Raw genomic sequence first — 9,282 nt, forward strand, 5'->3', positions numbered from 1 at the left:
TGAAAATCTTTGTACCATTGCTCTATGGGTACATCTTCTGTGTTTTGCCAAAATCAGGCCAGGATATTTCCATTCCTATTCATTCTCTTTCAACTACCCCCTGGGTTCCCTTTGGTCCTCAGAAATGTATCAACACTGAACATGATGTCTCAGTATAAGACAGGAACAGCCGATCCATCTGGGAATCTAAGCTTCCTCCATTCATTTTCAAACGAATAGTTTCAAAACCTGCTATTCCTGTTTGTTCCACACAAGGACTGGGTTTCCTAGTTCTTAGATAGTTGTACAGACCATTTCCTTACATATTGAGCTGTCAGCCATTGTTACTTTTTACAATCCGGAAGAATATGCTAATTGTACTGACATATAATGCAATATGCTTAAGAACATGCCACTCAGAAGTGTAGGTCTCAGGAGACTTCTACCTGCAAGAAACCTCATCTATAAGGAAATATCCCCTTTGAGATAAAGGCAATTCTTTTGTAATAACATTGGAGAAGGCTAAAATGTGATTTGTAGCACACCACAACACACTATAGTGTGATTTGACTGTTGTATAAAAACATATAGATTTAGGTTGAATCTAAATAGATGGTAGAAAGGGAGGGAGAGAGAGAAAATGAGAGAGAGAGAGAGATGAAAATACCAGATGACTTTTAACTATAAAAAGTTCTCTAAGAAATGACAGAATAGTTAATGCATAGATTTCAAAGAAAATTACTGTTTCATAGTGTTGGGTATTAAACCTCTAATTTCTATAGAAATCTCTAATTTTTCCACATATTATGTCAAGGAACTAAAAATGTCTTCTGTGGATATTTTTATAATAATATTTTCTGTTATATAAAAGGCATTGCCAGACACTACCATCTGCCGTGTAGACTGACAGTGTACGAATCTGATGTCTTTCTGTGACTTCCTATCTTATATAATTGGAGGTTTCAGCCCAGAATGATGCTTCATTTCCACCTAAGGACAACCAAGTTTAAATTTGCCTGCAATATTTTAATCATTTCCCTGCTATGCACTGATAAGACCAGCGCTCTGTGTAGTTAAAAGCTATAAATGTGTCTATTGAGAAGGTGTTAAAAATTCTCTTCTGGGCTTCTGGCCATCATCCAGAATTCCGTAATACCTTTTGAAATGAGACAGAAAACATAATACATTACAATTGATAAATGTTCCATTTGTACTTTATTTGGGAAATTTTAAGCATTCAGAATGTCTTGGCTACATCAACATTGGGAAGTGTTTTTTTGGTTTTTCTATTTTTTTTTGCTTTTTTGCTGAGGTGAGAAAGATGTCTTTGTGAACTGTCCATGTAAAGATTAGAATATTTAACATATATGTCTACCATGCTTTAAGAAAGATTCAAGGGCAGTGCAAGTAGTCTATTGACTCAGATGAGTTGGTGCATGTGTTTTTGTGTGTGTGTATGCGGAGGTTTAAAGGAGTAAATGTCATCATCCAAGTCAATGAGACAAGATGACTGAGAAAACTTCTGTAGTTATTTATTTAAAAAATAACACCCTTTTCAATAAAAGAGAAATCCTTGTAGTTAAAACCTGTTAATTGGAGATAATGTCTGTGTAACTGAACATTGTCAAAGGGTAATGACCTCCTGCTGCTAAGCCCTGCAAATGTTGACTGGAGGCCAGCGCATTTGTTTTGAAAGCAGGAGACGTGGGTCCTTTGACATGATTATTTTAAAATGGTTTCCTTTTTGTTACACGCCATAATAGAAACTTTATCATTCTAGGCCATATTAGAATGCACTTCCACGTTTTCCTGCCTCTAAATATCTTTGCAGGTTGTGTTTTCACTGCTCTTAAGTGTACCAATTGGCACCTCTGTTCTGCCGAGTGGCTTTTCTTAGAACAATACAAGTTAGTTCAGTTCATCTTGGGGTTTGCCAAAAAGTCTTGAAATGAATTAGTATTCATTAAGGTATGCCACGCAATATAATAAATGATCAATGCTCTATAATTCACTGTGGCTGAGAAAATAGGTTGTGTAATTAAAGTGATGCAGTGGCACCCCACTCCAGTACTCTTGCCTGGAAAATCCCATGGATGGAGGAGTCTGGTGGGCTGCAGTCCATGGGGTCGTTAAGAGTCAGACATGACTGAGCGACTTCACTTTCACTTTTCACTTTCATGCATTGGAGAAGGAAATGGCAACCCACTCCAGTGTTCTTGCCTGGAAAATCCCAGGGACAGGGGAGCCTAGTGGGCTGCCGTCTATGGGGTCGCACAGAGTCGGACATGACTGAGGTGGCTTAGCAGCAGCAGCAGCAGCAGCAATTAAAGTGAGACAGTGAAAGTGTCCTCGACTCTCTGTCCCCTTATGCACTTCGTTTGGCCAGTGTCTGAAATTTCATTTGGCTGATGTATAAAATTTCACTTAAATGTTCTGGGCTGATTGAGATTTCTATCAGTAGGAATGAAAGATCTAAGAACTGGTTTCCTTATGGGATCAGATGCACATGAGGAAGTGTTACCCTGGGATGAGAAGATCTGAGCGTATTAAAGTATAATATCTATAATATGATTGTGCATCTGCAAGCAGTTGTGTCTGACTCTTTGACAGTCCATGAACCGAAGTCTGTCAGGCTCCTCTATCCTTGGGATTTCCCAAGCAAAGATACTGGAGTGGGTTGTCATTTCCTACTCCAAAGGATGTAGTGTGAGGACTCTGTTCAGTTAAGTTCAGTCACTCAGTCATGTCTGACTCTTGGCGACCCCATGAATCCCAGCACTCCAGGTCTCCCTGTCCATCACAAACTCCCGGAGTTTACCCAAACTCATGTCCATCGTGTCGGTGATGCCATCCAGCCATCTCATCCTCTATTGTCCCCTTCTCCTTCCGCCCCCAATCCCTCCCAGCATCAGGGTCTTTTCCAATGAGTCAATTCTTCGCATGAGGTGGCCAAAGTATTGGAGTTTCAGCTTTAGCATCATTCCTTCCAATGAACACCCAGGACTGATCTTGTTTAGAATGGACTAGTTGGATCTCCTTGAAGTCCAAGGGACTCTCAAGAGTCTTCTCCAACACCACAGTTCAGAAGCATCAATTCTTTGGCACTCAGCTTTCTTCACAGTCCAACCCTCACATCCATACATGACCACTGGAAAAACCATAGCCTTGACTAGACGGACCTTTGTTGGCAAAGTAATGTCCCTGCTTTTGAATATGCTCTCTAGGTTGGTCATAACTTTCCTTCCAAGGAGTAAGCGTCTTTTACTTTCATGGCTGCAATCACCATCTGCAGTGATTTTGGAGCCCCCCAAAATAAAGTCTGACACTGTTTCCACTGTTTCCCCATCTATTTCCCATGAAGTGATGGGACCAGATGCCATGATCTTCGTTTTCTGAATGTTGAGTTTTAAGCCAACTTTTTCACTCTCCTCTTTCACTTTCATCAAGAGGCTTTGGAGTTCCTCTTCACTTTCTGCCATAAGGGTGGTGTCATCTGCATATCTGAGGTTATTGATATTTCTCCCAGCAATCTTGAGTCCAGCTTGTGCTTCTTCTAGCCCAGCGTTTCTCATGATGTACTCTGCATATAAGTTAAATAAGCAGGGTGACAATATACAGCCTTGATGAACTCCTTTTCCTATTTGGAACCAGTCTGTTGTTCCATGTCCAGTTCTAACTGTTGCTTCCTGACCTGCATAGAGGTTTCTCAAGAGGCAGGTCAGGTGAGGTCTAGAGATGCTTAAAAACCAACTCCACTTCCATCTTCACGCTTTTCAGAGGCACCTTTGGTAATGGCCTTGGTTACTTACATCAGGATTGTGTGGAATGGATTAAATTGCAGTGATTCTTTTTTTGACTAAGGAGGGAGGTTTTTGTTACTTTTTAAAAGTATCTATATTTCTGTCCTGTCTCATCCTCAGTTGTTTGATTCAGTTGTTTCAGGACAGGGCCCTGACATTAATAGAGAGCTATATTTTAATTTCCACAGGTGCTTCTAATTTGCAGTCAGCGTTCTCCCATGTAAGCATGCCTCAGAGTCTCTTGGAGGGTTGTTCAAACAGCATGCTATCCCTGCCCCGCGCCCTGTGAACAGCCAGAGCTTCTGATTCAGTGAGTCAGGGAGGTGCCTGAGAATATACATTTCCAACAGGTTACTGAGTGATGCTGCTCTAGAAAGTATGTTAAGCCATTTGAATGATGTCAGTTTACTCATTTATTTTTTCTTGATGACATTGGAAAGAAGAAAAGGGACAATGAAGTACGAGAAGAACAGACTAGGGCAAAATTAGGTTGGGTTTTCCCATTATTATATTATTATTATTATATATAATATATTATATTATTATATATAATATATTATTATTATTGTTTCCCATTTCCCACTTTGTTATAGCTGACACACTGTGTTTTGATTTCTTTCAGGTTTCCTATCCTTTTAGTTTATCTAGAATTTTTTTTATTCTCAAACTCATAAATTTTTTAAAACAAAAGTCCTATGACTAGTACTTACTGAACATTTAGTAACCACCAGGACTCAGTTTAAATATTTCATACACATTATCTCATTTAATCTTCACCATTAAACGAATATTTTCTTATCATAATCTGTAACTATGTTCTTAAAGTCACACAGCTAATAGGTAGCAGATTTGGAATTGGAAGTCAAGCAAACTACCTCCTGAGCCTGAACTCAGTAATTCCTCTAGACTGTTTCAGCATGGTAGAGACGTTAATCGCTCAGTCATGTCTGACTTTTGTGACTCCATGGACTGTAGCCCACCAGGCTCCTTCTGTCCATGGGACATCCCAGGCAAATATATTGGAGTTGCCATTCCCTTCTCCATGGGATCTTCCTGACCCAGGGATTGAACCCAGGTCTCTCTCATTGAGGGCAGATTCTTTGCCGTCTGAGCCACTAGGGAAGCCCCATAATTCTGCATGCATGCACAGTCACTTCAGTTTTAACAAAAACCTCCCTCTCCTTAGCCAAAACAGAGACTCACTGCAATTAATCCATTCCATACAATCCTGATGTAAGTGGCTCCAAGGCCATCTTTGCAATCCTATAGACTGTAGCCCACCAGGCTTCTGTGTCCATGGAATTCTCTAGGCAAGAATACAGGAATGGGTTGCCATGCCCTCCTCCAGGGGATTTTCCTGACCTGGGGATTGAACTCACATCTGCCTGCATCTCCTGCATTGCAGGTGGATTCTTTACCCACTGAGCCACCTGGGAAGCCCCTATTTCGGCAGGCCTAATGGATTTTCAAATATATTATCACAGCTCTGTGAAGGAAATATATCACTGATTGTTATTGAATTATTCCCAATGATAAAAATCATGATAAAACAGCTTCCATTTATTGAATGCCTACCTTGGATCACAGACTATGTTTAGCACTATTAGCAAATCAACTTAAGTGATGAGATAATTAAATGGCAAAATTAGGGTTTAATTTAGGCTTTCTCCTGGGTTTTGGAGTGTCTACTTCCAAAAGGAGTAGTTCATGTTCCTACATACATGGTAATTTCTGGTCCAACATTCTGGAGAAATTCAGCTACATTTCCAACAACAACCCTGTTTAACTCTGGTAATCTTACCTTTTGCCTAAGCATGTCTGATATAGGCTGCTGTTACAATAATAGAAAAAAAAATGACTAAAATGGTGGTCATTCTGATGTTAATAGTGAATATGAGGTTCGTAGGCTTGGAGAGTTGCAATGACTTAACTGAGATCGCCCAACTTATGAACACCAGAGTCAGGAACCAACAGCAGCACCCAATGGACTCGTGACATTTTGGCTTGTTTTCTCTCTGCTACGATAATCTACTCCCTGTGTCTGGTTTGGCACCTTTTCTTGGATCACGTGTGGGAGGAAGTGTGAGATCACCGTGCAGATCGTAAATTGTGTTTGTTTCCGCACAGCATTTCTGAGAGCTGGCTCAATGAGTCTTCTGAGCAGGTAAGAGGGAAGGGTTGCCGCTAGTGGGTTTCGGGAGCGGTGGATAGCCTTCCGAGGGCCATCAGCCGGACCTCACAAGGTTGTGGTTGGAAATAAACGAGATAACAGATGCAAAGTGCCTGCCACCTGGGAGGCACTGTGGCTCAACAAACAGTAGGCGTTATTGATATTCTCCGGAAGTGGCAAGAGCAGGGAGAGTGAGTGGGTGGAGACAACAGATCACTGGGCTAATGACTCAGATGACTCCCAGGTTTCCAGGATATCACATGAGTCCTAAGAAACACTTGGTTTGTATGTAGACGGAAATGAACATTTCCAAAACCCAGTATCAGTCACTTTTACACTCTTCTTTATGAGGTTTGTCAAGTCATATCAACAGGTTCCGTTCAATTTGACTTTTATAATCTGAGCAATTATTGAGACCGGGACTCAGTGCAGGTTTGTTATTGCATGAGAGTTTTTTCCTGGTCATTTTGTGCCGAGAAACATTATAAACACGTGGAGAGGTGGGGCTACGTACAAAATGCTCAGACACTGAAGAGACACATATTTTTCTATTTGCCATTCTGTCTGCCTGCTTACTTACATATATATCCTCTCCCCACCCCACCCCCAGCTCAGTTGACTTCCCAATTTATTTATTGAAAAGCACCCATTTCCCTACCAAACTCTAGGTGATATGAATTTAGCATAAGTCTTTGATGTTAACGGGGTTTTGCTGCTTGCATCTCAGAGTTCTGTTTCGTGTCACCTGCCCTGATAGAGATTTTTTCTGAGTTTTAAAGGTTAGACCTAACTATACCCTCTAACTTAGATAATTCCTTCACTCATCCCATACGTATCTTACTGGCATCAAGGAGTGTATGTGAATCCCACTGGGGAGGGGCAATACTTAACACAACATTTATTATTGACTTTTATTGTCTGTCCCTGTCAGTTTTGATCATGCTCTTCCTTATCTCAGGATTTAGGATTTTTTTTTTCTAACAGCTTTCATATGTAACTTCTTTTAAAAACATAAATATAGAGAACCCATCTTACAGAAAATGTGAAAAATAGGACAAATGTAAATACTGCATCTCTGAATCCAACTACTATTAGAATTTTAATATATTCCACTCAGTTTCTTAGAAAGTATTTACAAGTGTACTCATGATAATTAACTATGATAATAATTATAATAATAAACAATTAAAAAGTGTACTTATAATAATAACCGGGGCCATGTAACTTTGCTTCAGGCAATACTTATTTTAAATACTAGCATTTATTCTTGAACAGTCTTTAGTAGTAATATTCTAAAAATAGCCAGATATCTTATCCAGTGGATCAGTGATATATCCTAAAACAGTCTCCTACTGTTAGATGGTAAGTTGCTTCTAATTGTCCTTAGTGTAAAGCTGGGCCTTACTAAATTTAACTTTGCATATGTTTTGGCTGATTTCCTTAGGCTAGATTCATTGGCCTATGAATAACGAGGGCAACTTTGACAAGGTATTTGCCAAATTGCTTTCTAGAAGAATTGCACTAATTTATATTGTCGTCACGAATGAATGGGATAGTGAATTCATTGCACTTTTACCAGCACTTTGGGCATTTAGTTACTTATTTATTTTTTCCATTTTACATGTCAAATGGTATTTGTTTTAACTTACACTTTCTGGCCACTAGGAAGTTTAAATATTTTCAAGACTATATTTGATATTGTTTTTCTTTTTAATGTTAATTGTTTAAGTTATTGCCATCTTATCTGTTATATTCTTAGTGATTTTCTTTTGGAAGTTTGAATATTCTGTGTTTTACACATATAAAAATATAATCGACTTTTTAAGCCACTGCCACATTGGTTGAAAATTTTCCAAAAATTTTTGTTTTTTTTTAATAGTAACATTTCAAATGTTATGATGACATTTGCTGTTTTCCTTGGTGTATTCTTTGTAAATTCAAAGTGTAGAAATGGATTTCTTTGTTATTTGGTTTGATAAGTATTCAATATTATTTTCATTTTCTTTGGCTTGATTTTCAAAACATTAAACTTTTTAATACTACATCTGGAACTTGTTTCAGCATATGGTGTGAAGTGACCATATTTGACTTTTAAATAATTTACTGTGCTATGACCCAGCTGCTTGATTTCCCTTACAAGTTGCCAAATGCCCAGTGAAAGAAGAATGCTCTTATATTTTGTGTTCATTGAGATAGCATCTGTTACTTTATTAAGTATGCCAGAATTTTTTTATTGAGGAAACTATGCCTTAGCTAAGTGTTACGTTTGAAACGCTGAATTAATTCTTTCAGATGGGAAGGATATAACTTATTATTTGGTATTTTTTATGGTACTCTTTTTATTATAAGAGTACACCTTAGCAAAATAATGTAGATACTTTTTATTTTTTCAAAAGTACTTTGGCCTGTAAAATGTTAATGTATTTTTTTAATCTTATAGATGGACTTGGATATCAAATTTGAGTTTGAACTATAGCTCAATAACTGATTATTTAAGTGGTTTTATGCAAAGTTTTCAAACTTTTGAGACCCTGTTTTCTCTGTAGAAAATGTGGATAATAACACCTACCTCACAGGACAATGGTAGCTATTAAAGTGAGGAAACATATATAAAATGCCTGGTTAGTTTAGTCGTTCAGTCGTTCAGTCGTGTCAGACTCTTTGTGACCCCATGGACTGGAGCACGCCAGATATTTAAAAATAATGCCTGGTAGGTGACCTGATAGAGAAAATACAGACTCATTGTTTTCTTTTCTGTATTGTACAAACTATTGACCATTTGAATTGGTAGAAAAGAACAAATACTCCTGGAAAATCTCACATAGCCACTAGTTGACTTTGAAATATGTCTCATTTAAATTTGAATATAGTTATTTCTGATCTACACTAAATACCAAAGCAAATCTTAGCCTTGGCTAGAGAGTTTATTTGACAATCTTCTAATCTTATAGAAACATTCAGCCCTCTAGACTCATGGAAGCTGGGCTTTTCAGATAAGACTACTACTTTTTCTTGCATGCATGCTTCAGTAGCTCAATCTTGTCCAACTCTTTGCCACCTCATGGACTGTAGCTCACCAGACTCCTCTGTCCATGGAGTTTTCCAGGCAAGAATACTGGAGTGGGTTGCCATTTCCTACTCCAGGGGATCTTCCTGACCCAGGGATTGAACCGACGTCTCCTGCATTGGCAGGAGGATTCTTTACCACTAAGCCACCTGGGAACCCCAGGACTTTTTTCCCTTAGTTGGACTTACAACCCTTTCAAGGCAGTAATGTATAGCAGATTGCATATAGGCTGTGCTTTAGTCTAAGACTTTTCAGTCAATGCGTTC

The sequence above is a fragment of the Bos taurus genome, chromosome 7, assembly GCF_002263795.3.
Source record: "Bos taurus isolate L1 Dominette 01449 registration number 42190680 breed Hereford chromosome 7, ARS-UCD2.0, whole genome shotgun sequence".
Classification (NCBI taxonomy): Eukaryota; Metazoa; Chordata; class Mammalia; order Artiodactyla; family Bovidae; genus Bos; species Bos taurus.